General features: G+C 44.2%; 1 pseudogene; it reads right to left on the reverse strand.

Moving 5' to 3' along the window:
- Window positions 1-415: 415 nt before the first annotated feature.
- LOC120435167 lies at window positions 416-14,930 on the reverse strand (annotated as a pseudogene).
- Between the last annotated feature and the right edge of the window lie 273 nt (window positions 14,931-15,203).

Raw genomic sequence — 15,203 nt, forward strand, 5'->3', positions numbered from 1 at the left:
ACTGAGTGAAAAGACTTTTTCACACCACTGTGTGTGATCGTTGCCCCTGGGAGAGTTCACTTATCTGCAATGAGAGGTGTGATCAACACGAGTGCACGAGTGTCACATGACTCACAGCTGTGCATGCAGTGGCAAAAGGCTGAGTGTGTGCCATCAGTCTGTACTCAGTCCTCACTCTGAGCCTCACATCTTCCTGCTGCTTCATGAGAGCAGAGCTGAACTTTCTGCTGTGGGAGAGACGAGGAGGATCCTGGTGCAAGAAGCGCAAATGATGCAGTTTGTTTCCTGTTTACACTCAAAGTGACTAAAACCAGATTTATGAAAGTGTCATTTCTCTGTGTCCCACTGATGGAAACATCAGCTTGTATGAACTGTTCACTCTGATGGATCCTCTGAAGTGTGTCAGTGTGCTGTTGGAGTAAAGCTTAGTCAGACTTGGACCTGGTTGGTAGTCGTCATAGATCTGGACCACGGCTGGCTTCAGGTCGTCCACTGGGAGCTCCTGGATGATCTCTGTGGTTGATGGTGTGTCCTTTGATAACTGGACGAGACAGAAACAATCAGACACAGTTTGTACCAAAGATCATCATCTGGTGTCCCCACTGTGGACGTCTCTGACCTCCTCTAAGGACACCAGAACAGGATCTTCCTTTGGTTCAACACGACTCACCAGGAGGCCACGTTTGAGCTGTGAGGAGATGACATCATCACAGTGATCACATGACGTGTTGGTAGAGTCTGTCTAATTCCTCACACTCTGGGGAACATCCAGGACCACCATGTTTGTAGTTTTCTCCTTCCCTCAGTAGCTGTGTTTGAACAGTGTGTGCACACATGCTCTTCATCACCCACAGTGACTCCACGCTGGTACAGACTCTCCTCTAACCTGTCACATTCTTACAGGGATGTATTTCCACAGTCAGTCTGGCTCTGGCAGATTCACCTGTGGGCTCCACCTCTGTGTGGACTTTCACACTGAGAGTGGGGACATCAGCAGGTGTTGGGATCTTGTAGGTGCACAAATCTGGGAAACAACCAATCACAGCTCAGTGCAGCCTGCTGTCACTTTTCTACACAGTGACACTTTTATATTTATATCTCTATATTTATCTATTTATCTTAATATTTATCATAAATATCTGTGTTTCTCATTTTCTATCAGTGCTTGATGTTTGTTGTGTGTTTGCTGCTCCGACAGCTCAGTTTCCCTCTGGGATGAAGAAAGTTTCTCTGATTCTCATGTAGACACAAAGTGACTTTATTGATTTTTAATTTAGTGTCAATAGAATTGTACTGTGTGCAGTTCTTACTGTCAGCTCTAATGTTGTCTATGAAAACACATTGATTACATGTGAAAATGCTTCTTTAGCGTTTTATAAGTACAAAGAAACAAAGAAAGCCTGTTTGACACCAACCAGGACCTGGTCACATGATGCTGTCACTGACCTGCACTGAAGCACATGCAGCTTCACCTCCAGCCTGGATTTTCCTGACACGTCCTGCAGCGCCTCCTCCTGGTGGAGCAGTTTGTTGCCCTGATTTCCATCAAATGTGAGCTGACTGCTGGAGCTTGAACTGTCCCTGTGCTCCAACCTTCAGGACTGAACACCAGAGTGGAGCAGAGAGCCTGAAGAGCCTCCACTGTGTCCTACAGGATGGATTCATGTTGACATGAAGTTCAAACTGCCTGTGTCACTTCAACACACTCTCACAAAGAGATTCTAAGCTTCACTTCCTGGTTAAATAAAGGTTAAACAGGTTAAACATGTTTAACAGAGATGATCTCAGAGAAACAAAGTAGAGAAATCACAGGTAGAAACTTACAGACTGCAGCTGTTATTTACAGGCTGTTACGTGTAGTTGGTGCACAGAAGGCTGTTCTGTTCAAACAACACATTTTTAGACCAAAGTCAATTTCATCTTGTAAATAAAGAATAAAACCATCCTGCCTGCTAAAACAAGTCTGCATATCTGAGAGAAAAGCAACAACATGAAAGCTTCAGGATTATTTCTCCTGATTTGGTCCAAGACTGTAGATGAACTCAAAGATGAGCTTCATGCTGTTCGGGTGGTGTAGAACCTGAGTGGAGGAGAAGCCTCCGTAATAGTTCTGCTGCCCAGTCAGCCACCTGATAATACCAGAGGCACATCCCAGATCCTCAGCAGTCGGGGAGGCGCTGAGTTTGGCCAACAGCACATAAGAACTGATCTCCACTGACAGGGAGGCTGATGTTTCTGCTGCTGTCTGAGACCAGCAGAGGAAACCTCCTACAAACACAATAACAGTCACAGTGATGCTAATAAAGCCTGAATGATGTCCTGCTAAAGGATGACTCACCTTCCCTCACTGCAACTGTGTCTAAGTGCTGCAGAAGGTGAGCGCGGGTCTCCACGTCTCCTGCAGGGTGAACAGAGAGCCCAGCAGAGCTGTAGCTGCTGCTCAGGTCACTGAGAGACTCCTGAGACCAGCCAGGCTCTGGATCATCACAGGATCCTTTAAAAGATCACAACAAACAACTTTAATGGACAAACAGAAATCTTCTTTCATTAAAACCAGTGTGAGAACAAAAGGAGGCAGAGTTCCTGATTCAGTGACTCAAACAACAAAGACAAAACTCCTAAACACAAACTTAACAACGTGGTGTATGTTGTACAGTGCAGTGAGGAATGCCCAGACCTCTACATCGGAGAGACCAAACAGCCACTTCACAAACGCACAACATAGAAGAGCCACCTGCACGGGACAAGACTCAGCAGTCCATCTGCTAAAGGTTACTCTTTGAGGATGCCAACGTTCACATTTTGGACAGAGAGGACAGATGGTTTGAAAGAGGAGTGAAAGAGGCCATTTATGTCCACTGTGAGCGACCATCTTTGAACAGAGGGCGGGGCTTACGACACCAACTGTCTGCCATCTATAATCCAGTTTTGAGATCCTTCCCAGACGCCTGAACGCCCACTCACATCCTGGGCCATCTGACCTCAGGAAATCACATGATAGGGTGGGGCCAGGTTTCACAATGAGCTCACCCGAAACCCTGACTGATTAGGTCCCACACCCGCTTTTTTTTTTTTTTTTAAGTATTTGTTTGAAATAAGTATTCGCAAAAAACATGATATTTGTGCCTTTCCAAATACCGTATTCGGGTTGGGCTCTACTCCAAGTTGGGATTATTGTCCTTTGCTGATACAAGCCACGCTCCTCATGGCTACTGTACAGCCATGAGGAGCCTTAATACTGCAGCTGCATTATTCATCCACTCATCCACATTCATCCATTATTCATTATTCATCCACCATAACAGAGGTTAGTGTTCAACTCTGTCCTGAATCAGGAATGTCCGCACATTTAAAAGGCACAATAACAGCTGCTGAACTACAGAAACAGAATCATAACAGAGAGTAAGAGTACAGTGGCCGTGACATTTCAATTTTGAAAGTAAATGGGTGTGTGATGTGCATCAACCCTAGAGAAACAGAACAGGGCTTGCGTCAACCCCTTGCCCCCCCACCCTCCAGCGCCGTAAACCTAGGGGAAACACTGAATTGTATGAATGTACAATTCAGTGAATCATGTCCAGTTAACTGAAGACTCACTCTTTCAGCTTCTCTACAGCGGACAAGAATTTCACTTGTTCTTTCACTTTTGGAAAAAGACGCTCACTCATTCTTTCAGTCATCTGCAGAAGTGTCGATCCATCGATTTCATTGTCTATTGCACAAAAAAACAATAAGGGGCAATCAAAACAGAAATGAGCATGTTAAAGATAAAGAATAAAAATATCATAAAACATTACTAAAAAACACAGCTACGAGTTCAGACAGATGATGACAGACATGTGGAATAGCCAAAAAGTGGTTAAAATCATTTTACCAGTGGTTGAAAGCTAACTAAAAAGGCATGGTTTAGGATGTATCTTACCTAACTTGATGTGCTGCCACCTGCTGGCAGCTTCCTGTAACTACACCGTCTGTGTGAACAGCTCCACAGGCGTTCAGATGTAGTCCATGTAGTGTCTACTCCACAGTGGGAGCTTGTGCACTCGTACCTGTGTGCTGGTGTGAAAACTGAGCCAGCTGAGAGCATCAGCGACCATAACCATCCATTTCTTAAACACAGATGTCTCTGCTGTGGTTTCTCTCACTCACCACCAGGTGAGGATTTCCTGTCATTGACACTCACTGGACCCAAACAGGTAATTATAGTGTAAAAAGCTGTTTGTCTACAAGCTTGGCTCTCACCCTATCATGTGATTTCCTGAGGTCACATGGCCCAGGATGTGAGTGGGCGTTAAGGCGTCTGGGAAGGGATCTTAGGGGGACACTCCAACAGGGTTAAATCTGGGACTCTTCACCATTTGAAGAGTCCCAGATGTAAGCCCTAGAACTGAAGAAGCTCCTCAGATGAAGGTGAAACGTCTTCAAGCATTTAAAGAAGTCCAGACACTTTTCTTTCCAAGCTCCTTCGACTACGATGACCTGGATGATGGAGAACCTTCATGGACATACTGACATAAACTGATCTGTAGAAGAAAATGTAGAAAAATAAGTTATATGATAAAACATGTTTATGATAGTTTAAGATATATTTCACACCATCACACTGACTCCACTCTGACATCACTGATCAATAATCAAACAGATCAAACTGATTGATCAGCCATCAGAGGAGTCGGATCAATGGAGCTGCTTCTGTTCCTGATGTTTGATCCTGGACCTGAACCGTCCCTGCAGAGGAGACACGACAGCTTCACACAGAAACACAATAAAATAATAAGTGAAAGAGAACCAAGTGAAAGTGAACAAACAGCTGTAACTGTGAGCAGCACGATTCTCCATCCATGATGTTTCCCTGGCTCCAGGCCACACAGCTGTATCTGTCTCTCTCTGTGGGGCGTTTAAGGGTCAGGCTGAACTGTCCGCTTTTCACACGCTCGTCTTTCTTTCACTCGCTCTCTGTGATGCTGCTCCTGTTTGTCAGGCTTCTCAGGACGGTGCCACCACTCCACCTGAGTGTCCTCAGGCAGCCGGACAGACTCAATAAAAAGACTGACAATAAAATCATGCAAGTAAAATCAACACTATGCACCAATGCACAGTCTGATCAAACTGTGTGACATCAGCATGTTTCAGACAGCTGTGACATTAAAGATCTAATCAAACTAATAATGAATCACTTTGTTTGTGTAGCAGCGTCAGGACATGTTCAGGAGCTCGTCTCTTCCTTCCAGCTGCTCTGATGGATCAATAAACCTGTGATCATGTTGTAAAGTGAGTTTGTTTCTGTACTGTGTGAACTTGACACACACACTGAGTCAGTTTGTGGAGCATCCAGCACACAGTCTGACTGCAGCTCTGCTGGACCTGAGCGATCCCTCTGATCTTCTTCTTTCTAATCCTGTCCATCCTGCTCACCTCCAACCAAACTCTCAGCATCTTCAGCTCTGCCACCTGCAGCTCCTCCTGTCTGTGTGTCTCCATCACAGCAGGTCTCACTGCCATCTCCTCCTCTTCACTCTTACTGCTCTCCTCCTGTCATAAATCAGCCCTGACCTCCTCCTCATCTCTCCTTGTTTGTACTTTCTCTTCTCTCCAGACTCTCCTCCTCACTCTCACTACAGATCATAACTTTGTCTGCAAACATCAGAGTGTTCCTCAGCACTGCAAACGATAAAGGGCTCAGAGCCACCTCTTTGTGACCCCACTGCCTGAGCCTGTGAGTATTTAGAAAGTAGAAGGACAGAAACTCCAGGTGTGGACGAGGCTCGTTGCATCAAAAACAGCTGCTGCTGTGATTCCTGCTGAAGGGGCTTCAAATAAGTGTCTGAATACTTCAGGAAATATGATGTTAAAGAAACAATCGTAAAGTTGTGTTTCCAGTTTGTCATTATTATAAACATTATCAGCCACAGGCTGAATGGATTCAATGGAGTAAACTGATACTGGTCCCACCATGACCTCTGACCTTTGACCTGCATCTACAGCACTGAGCCCTGACAGTGAGCAGCACTTGTTTCTTCAGCAGGATGTTTCCTCCCTGCTGCAGACGGTGCAGGTGGAGGTGTTTGTGTCTCCATCTGTGGGGTATTTCAGGGTCAGACTGAGGTCTCCAGGTTACAGCAGCTTTCTCTTCATCTTCGTTGGGTCTCTGTAAAACTTGTGTGTCTCAGTTTGTTCCTGATGTGTTCCTGACTCGTTTTTTGGTAACTAGTCTGCAGCGCCCTGTAAAGTGCTGCAGACATGTTGGATGAAGAAGAACAGACAGACTGAGCCTCCACAGTCGGCCATGTCTCACACGCTTCCTTTCTTTGGGCCTCAGCATCAGCAACGCGTTCTGCGGAGGATGTAGCTTTGAGTGACCACAGCTGCGTCTTTGTTGACCTTCACTTGAGGACGTGCCATTGGATAAATGAGTCTATTTGAAACTTCAGAAACAAAACTCAGATCAGAAAATGGGAGAAATTCCAAAGTTTTGTTTGACACAATCAGCTGTTGCGTCTCGAGCTGCCTCACCTATAAATGTGCGCTCTAAAGCAGACAGCAACAAAAGTCTGATTTTCTGTAGATCACAGAAATCAATGACAAACCCCCAGAGCGTTCTTGTTGTGCAGCTCACTGCTGCTCTACTTTACACCTGTGACATTTGATGAGAATCAGCCGCCTTCAGCTCCCTCAGAGATTCTCCCACAAAGCTTTTTGCCTTGTAAACCTTTTTAACGCTTTTCTTCAGACTGGAGTGTTCCAGCTTTTTCAAACATGCCGTTGTGGAAGCAAAGCTCAGCAAAGCCAGCTTAGATCCAACATTACATCAACATTATAGATCAGTTTCTCTTTCAGGTCAAAGCTTGTTGAGAAGCCGCTTGCTGCCCACCTCACAGCCTGCTTGAAGAAACACCACATCTATGACCGTTTCCACTCTGGTTTTGGTCAAATGCATCCACTGACACTGCACTACTAACAGTAAGCAGTTATATTGTGATGTCAGCAGATGGTGGAAATACACAGTCCTGGTCTTGTTGGAGCTCTCCTGCTCTGAACATCTGAAGCTCTCCACCACATGACTGAGCACAACTCAGGGAGGAACATTTACTGAAGTTGCTGCAACATTTCCTGTCAGCACATGATTGTGTGACAGTCAAGGAGCCACCAGAGGACACCTGCTAACAGGGCTGGGTATCCTCACTCATTTCTACAATCCATTCACTTTGAATCAGTTTGCCTCAGACAGTCAGAAATATTATCATTCATTTCCATATTTTTATATCTATAAAAGAAAGCTGACACTGTGAGACTTCATCAGAGGTGTGAGCATCACAGCAGAGGCCTTTGTGTCAAAGTCACTGAGGATAAAACAGAAGAACATGAAGCAGATTTTCCTGCCTGGCTTTTTATAGCAGATGACCTTAAAAATATTCTGCAGTAGAACAAAAACACATGTGAACATGACCTGATGAAGTGAAGCAAAGTTACAGAGGTTTGATTACAGACACAGTTGAGAGTTTTGCAATTTTGCATCATTTTACAAAGTTTGTTCAGTTTTCAGCTAACATACATTTATATTTAAAAATCGATTCAGGATTTTAATGAATCAATATGACGTTATCCAAGCTAGAATCGATTTCAATCACTAATCAAAACCCACCCCTACCTGCTAACCATCGGCATTATGGAAGTTTGTATTTGCACAGCCTGTATATGTTTGATGGCTTTATTATTCTCTGTTCAAAGACAATAAATGTGGAAAATGTCTCATGTAGTATCAGCTTCATTTAAAATGACTGCAAACATTTAGAGAACATGTGCTGCTGTTTGTCCTACATTTCAACACTGAATGAACCCTGAAAACGTGATGGCAGGTGGCAGATTGGAGTCCACATGAAATATCGGCTGTATGAAGACTGGAAAATATAGATGATACAAATATGCAGCCAAACATTTGTGGACATGGATAAAGTCTCTGATCCAAAAAGCAGGAAGTGACACAGCTAGAAAATGAAAGTGTGCAACAGCTGAAGTCAAATGTAATGCAGAGATGAATCTGCACTTGGATCCATGTGTGAAAGGTCCACATGTAGGGATCACATGAGTCCTGATGTTTGTCAGTGCAGCTTGATGACTCCATCTACTGTGGGCTACATATACTGGGCTGGTAGCTCCATAGTGTTGCAAAGAAACTATTCAATGTGCAAAGTTTAAAATCAGAGGCTCTTCTAACACAGGAGCCATGTTGAGTTTAGATCACAGCGACCACCGGCAGTCTGAAATGGAATGAAGCCCATTGACAGCCAGCAGGTCTAAACAGGAACGCAGCCATTTGTATGCGTGGCAATGATGTGGCTGCAGCTGACACAGGATTGGTTCAAACTAAACATCAGACGCATTTCACAGAGTTCAAATAAACTCACGTTTTTATCTTTGAAGATCATCATAAAGTAGAATTGATGGTCCAGCAGACAACAGCAGGAGGTTTGAGCCCTTCTGATGCAGCAGAAACAGGATTTGGAGGAAGATGTTAATAGATTAGAAAGAATTGTACACTGTGAATCAATGCAAGTCTTTCTAGATAGACAGATCTTTAATAATCCCTCAGGTAGGTTCCTCTGGGACAGTCACAGATAGAGACACCAATTCTGACGTCCTTTGAAAGTTTTCATCACTCGTCATGTACACAGATGTTAATTCTACATATTCCTAGTACTGAACTCTAAATCAATATGAAGAAAATGCTCCTACTAATCTGCATATATGTTGATATCAAATCCTTTTCCAGCACATGGATAAATCTCTATAAATCTTTCAATCTGATCAGAATGGGCACAGTGTTGTTATTGCAGCACTCCCTGATGTTTGAAAAGCTAAATGTCCATTTTAAAGTGCTCGTGTGTAGGATTGTGTTTCCTTCCTTTGTGCAGTTCTTACAGTAAACATGTTTGAATGTTTCCTGTTCCCCTGATGCTTCTTCCTGTTGGATAAAGTTGGTTTGAATAACATGTTCTTATAGGTTTCAATGAACTTCAAACTGTGATCCACTTACAAAACTGTCTCATTTTATTGGAACGATCCACATTTGCATCCATTCACGGTACATTTGACATCTGAACACGTTTGTACACATGATGAAAGGACAGATGGTGTTTGTGTGTCCTTCTTAAACTTAGTGTGAAGGTTTCATCATGTAGAACTACTTAGAACAAAGTCTTTGGGAACATTTGGAGAAGACGTTTAGGAAAGTAACATCCTGGTAGAACATTTTCTTAAAGCAAAGCAGAGCTGCAACATGACTGTGAGGATTCACAATAATAAAGTCACAATACTTTATTATTATGAAGACTAAACCTTAATGCTGCCAATGAATACACATGTTCTTTGTGAAAGCATGAGCACAGCTGCCATGCACCACACTGACCCCACTCGCCCCATTTCTTCATCCACTTCTTGCTCTTGTGCTTGAAATGAGACGCAGACGCAGCAAAAGTCAGAGGCTCTAAAATCCACAAAAAGGGGGCTTGTTAGATCAGGATATTGATGTGATCCATAGAAAACATGGATAATACACCACTTTATTTGAAGACATCTGTAGCACTGCCTCAGGATGTTTCCACAGACTCCTCTGTGCACCTAAAGAAAAGGTCAAAGGTCAGCAGCACATGTAGTTGGGACAATTCTTCATTTACAAACAACAGTCGCACAAACTACACAATGATTTTCCTCCAATTAGGACTTTTCCCTTGCAGAAATGGTCCTGTGTGATTTCTAGGCTGTGATATAAAAACTAGTTCCTAATGGCAGCGATTCACTCAGTAAACATGTGTTTCCTTCACCAACCTCACACACAGATCCAATAAGATCAGGAAGTGGGCAGTATAGTACAATATGTGTTATTTTGTACTGTGCTGCCCAAACTAAAGATCTGCTGAAGTGTTGGAAATGATTCAGATGTTTATTTTGGACGATACAGCAGAAGATCAGACATGAAAGTGGAGATAACACAGAAGACCTGCAGCAAAGGGTCAGAGGTCAGACTGGGCCACGTGATTCAACAATGAGCCAATGATCATCAAGTAGTGACTAAAGCAGAGCCCTGACGTTCTGACATTTATCACACAGTTAGAACAAATGTCTGCTGATGACTTCATCTCATGAAATGACTGATAGATGTCAATTCATTGATCAGCTGAGCTGCTGATCTTCATCGTGCACAGAAACATTCAGCTTGTTTCAATCAGTAAATAACTCCCACTACTCTCAGTTTGAACTGTTCCTACTCAAAATGCTGTCAGAACAATGATCATTGTAGAACTTCACAAACATCACGTGTTGTTTTCCACATGTCAAATCAGCAAACATACAGAAACTTCCTGTTGCCACACACGGCCTCTAAAATCTCTTCCACGCTTTCTGTCTGAAGTCCACTCTCTGTGTCGGATCCACAGGAAACAACAAGATCTTATTAACATGATTTTCAATGTGTCTCCTTCCAAAAAGTCCAACCAATGAACAAATGTGTATATTTGTGGAGGCCGAACAAAAGCATGACACATTTGTCTGTTTCTATAAACTGGTGTCAAACACAAATATGAAGAGTTTCATTGACAGACTCCAAAATGCCCCCCGCAGTGAATCAGAGGAAATCCTACAGTGTGCAGAGAATCTTAATGGCTCCAACATCAACACATCCACAATGTTGGATCCAGTTCTACCTCACAGAGTTACTAAGACACACCCTCTGCCAGCATTACAACAGCTCCACCTGCTTCACCTGCCTCCTCAGCCTCTGTACACCTGAAGAGAAAAGAAAGGCTCCAAAAGCTCAAATCTACAAAGGATTCATGAAGTTTCATCCAACAATAACATGTTTGCCTTCCACAGTGTGCTGTTAGACACCACTGTACCTCTGCCATTTCAAAAGAGCAGCTTGGGAACATTTTGGCTCCAAACACTTTGTGTTTAAGTTCCTAATCTTTGTTTTCTTTGTGAACAACATCTGGAGCTTTTTGACTCATAGAAACATCATTTTGTTCTTTAGATGACAGCAGATTGGGACTGAATAATCAATCACTATCAAACCAATAAAGACAAAAATGCTGATTTTACAGGAACTTTGTTAGAGAAGCTGTAAAGACATGAAACTGGTGGAGATCCCAAACCAGTTGATAGTGCTGATTATTCCAAATAAAGCTGTTTTCCATTTGAGATGAAATGACTTTCTCTCCTGATATATAATAAAGATGTTCGTTGTTTTTGAGCCCCTGTATTAAAAGTAGATCCAGTTTAAAGTCAGCTTGAGTTTGATGTCTTTCTGTCAAAGCTGCTCATGATGTTGAGCTGCTGATGGAATAAAAACAGTGAAAAATCTGCCTCAATATAAAAGCATGTAGCCCAGACTTAAATGTAGCCTATTGTTAGCTGAGGTCCACACACAGTGTTTGACAGTGTAAACTGTGTGAAAGGGCTGCTGGTGGAGCTCACTAGGATGAGCAGGTGACCATGTGCCACGAGGTGGAGAGCAGCTGGCCTGGCTTTGATTCTGACCACGCCCCCTTTCTCTCTCCCTCTGCTTTGCTGTCACTTATCTTCACTGCTCTGTCCAATAAAGCTGAAAAAGGCCCCAAATCAAAGAAATCTGCTGCAGCCTCTGAAATGTCTTCTGTTTCCTTCCCGACGGCTTTTTTCACCATCAGCCCATCAGACAGTCCAGCAGCATTTATGATGATGTCATGATGTTGAAGAGACTGCTATGGTGGCCTCCCATGACCCCCAGCCTCATCTACACTGAGATGCAGACATTTGAAAAGCAGACAACTGAATAATAGTCCAACACAACAGTCTGTGTACAGACACACACTGAGCTTTCATAGAGTCAAAGGAGTCAATCAAACACAGCTAGTTGAGTCATTTCTTGTGTGAGTCTAAAGTGAATCTAGTATTTGAAAGTCCACTTCCTGTATTTGTTGTTGAAGACTTCTTCAGCTTCTTCTCAAGGACATCAGCTGCTTGTTTGGCAGCAGAGGCAGTTAAGAAGCTTCCTGAAAACACTGAACAGTGAGTTCACTGTGGCATATGACAAATTCAGCTTTCTATGTGCAAATGTGTCTGTGTCAACCTTTCAAATGCTGTTGAATCCAAAACATCAGCGGCTCCTTGGCTGCTCACTTCATGCACTTCTGTCTTTGTGACAGTCCAATGACATCACAGCTGTTTCCACCCCAGTGTCTCAGGACTGGACACCTTTAAACATGTGGAGGATCAAACAGCCGTCCAGCTAAACATACATGAAACTATCAAAGCTGACAATCATTCCAATAACATCTAATGGTACATATATATAGACACAGGACTACAAAGAAATGGCTCTCAGCATCTGGCTGTGGGAACAAATGATCCCTGTTTGTGTTCAAATTGTGTGCATGTTTTAGACGTGTGTCACATGTAGAAACACAAAATGACACAATGACACAAAGATGTGTTTGACACAACTGTGCAGCTGTAAGTTGTTTCTAATGATTCATTGAAGCTCTTCTAACATTCTGGAGACAATCAGTCCATGAATCTGTTCAACACCACAACAATTTGACTTCAATGTGAACGTTTGCCATTAAATAACCTTCTTCATCCAGCTGACAAGCATCCTTCATTCTATGATATGAAAAGTTCCTCCTGTTGATGACAAACCTCTGACATGATCTGCTTGAGGAGCTTTTTTTCATGTGAAGCTCTCTGAGCTCAGGGCTAAGTTGCTGTGTTTCATCTTTAAGAGCTGCTGCCTCCTCGCCGGACTTGTTCTTCTTCTCCTAATGACACCATTTCTGCTTCAGATCTTTCACTGGGCCTAAAACAGATGAAGAGTAGATCTACTGCTGTTCACTGTTTGTGTCAATATGGAGAAATATGAAAGACAAACACAGCACATACAGAGAAATGTAGACAGAATGTGCAGCCAGTGCAGTAAATGGTCTAAATATCAGCTCTTTAGAAAATGATCCTGATGAACATGAAACTAACATCCAATGAGAAACACAGCTTCCTTGTTTCATGTCCAATAACAATAAATGAAGAGCTAATAAAGAGCTATTCTATTGTAAAATGCTGAGATGATTATTAGACAGAACCCAGCAGCTCACCAAAAGCCTGCATTGAAAATCTATATGAAAGTAATCTATGCTCATATATGGCAAAATCCTTTAAGTGTCACTGTGTTTTTCATCTGTGCTCTTGTTGGTTGGACAAGTTTGTAAATGACAAAGAGCTCAGTGGACTTTGCATCCATCAAATCCTGTTAGATGTTTGTTTTTCCTTCACAGCTTTGTGATGAAGGCTAAAGAACAGAGATATGAACTATTGCCAATATGAATCCTGATGCATGACGTGGGCACAGACCCACCAAAGCAACACTCAGCTCACCTCATTCCAGGCGCTTGTCTGCTGGAGACCATGAGCCTTGTTAGTCACACATTAGCACCGTGGTAGGAAACAGCCTCCATCATTTCATTAGATCTGAATTTGGACTGTTTCCCTCTGGATGAGAACCAAGTCTGTCAAATCTATTGATCCAACACAAACTATCAAACACATTGGCTCACAGTCAGATTGGCTTTGTATGGATGGTGTAACAGGGGCTGGGAAAGGATGCTGAAAGCTGAATATAATACAGAACAATAACAGGACATATAATCATGTAGCAAACATGATCTTCAACAGGCACACTTCTATTATTCATGATCACAAACACAAAGAACTTGTGCAGCCCTGATATCTGTCATGTTACGGCTGTGTGCAGACAGGAATAGGACCCAAGGTGCAGACTCCGGAGACAAAACGGTGAACTCAAAACAGCGTTATTGCTGAACAAAGAATATCTACAAAACCTAAACTGAGAAGAATCTAACAAAACACACATAGGGAGCCACAGGGAGATACACACAACATGAGGGACGACGCGACACTGACTCAAAGAAACACAGGGTTTAAGTACACAGAGGGAGCAATCAGGGAATGGGCAACAGGAGGGAAACACAGCTGGGGCAAATCAGGACTAACGAGACAAGGAGAGCAAAACCAGATACACTAACATGAGACATGGACTTTCAAAGTAAAACAGGAAACATAACACAGACTCACAGGCAGGCATTATAACAAAGGGAACAAAGACGTGGGACCAGGGCAGACACAGACAGTGACTGGACGTGGGGATACAGCAAACAGGGGAGACAGCAACTCAGAATCACAGACAGAAAACCAGAACACTAAAACTCTAACAGAACCCACCCAGAGAACCTAAACTAAGAATAATCCAAAAACCCAAAAAGCAAAACTAGAATATAATGAAATAACAAAGTCAAAGAACCAAAACACAAACCACTGGGTCGATGACCCAGGGATCCTAACAGTACCCCCCCCTTAAGGGCTGGCTTCCAAACAGCCCAAACCAGAACACCAAAAACGAAAAACAACCCAACCAGGGCGGGCGGTGGGGGAAACAGGACGGAGGGCTCGAAACAAACCAAGCAAGGAGCCAAAACAAAAAAGGCGCAAATACCGGAGCCCGGAAAGCAACATAACAAAACACACAGGCGGCCAGGAAAAACAATTCACACAAAGTTCAGGGGGCCGGCCCGGAGGACGATGGCACAAGAGTCCAGAAAAAAGTTCAGGAGGCCGGCCAGGCGGGAGGCACCGGCGGGGACGGAGCAGGTCAGGAGGCCGGCCGGGCGGGAGGCACCGGCGGCGACGGAGCAGGTCAGGAGGCCGGCCATGCACACGGCAATGGGCAAACAGGTCAGGGGGTCGGCCATGCACACGGCAATGGGCAAACAGTTCTGGAGGCCGACCGTGCACACGGCAACGGCGGCAGCGGGCAAACAGTTCTGGAGGTCGGCTGCGATGCCAGCAGCGGCGACGATCTCCCTCAGGAGGCCGGCCTCGACGGCCATGACGCCCAATTAGAGGCCTGGAAAGCGGCTGGCAGAGGCGAGGCGTCACAGGACGGGTCGGGTTCCATGACGGCGTGGCAACCGCAGGGCCAAACGATGGCGGAGCAGAAGCAGGACCAGGCGTGGACGAGGCAGGGCCAGACGAGGCAGGACCAGACGTGGGCGAGGCAGGGCCAGGTGTGGACGAGTCTGACGAGGCAGGACCAGGCGAAGGCGGAGCAGAAGCTGGACCAGGCGAAGGCGGAGCAGAAGCTGGACCAAGCGGGACAGGCG

The sequence above is a fragment of the Oreochromis aureus genome, linkage group 3 (genome assembly GCF_013358895.1).
Source record: "Oreochromis aureus strain Israel breed Guangdong linkage group 3, ZZ_aureus, whole genome shotgun sequence".
In the NCBI taxonomy this organism is placed as follows: domain Eukaryota; kingdom Metazoa; phylum Chordata; class Actinopteri; order Cichliformes; family Cichlidae; genus Oreochromis; species Oreochromis aureus.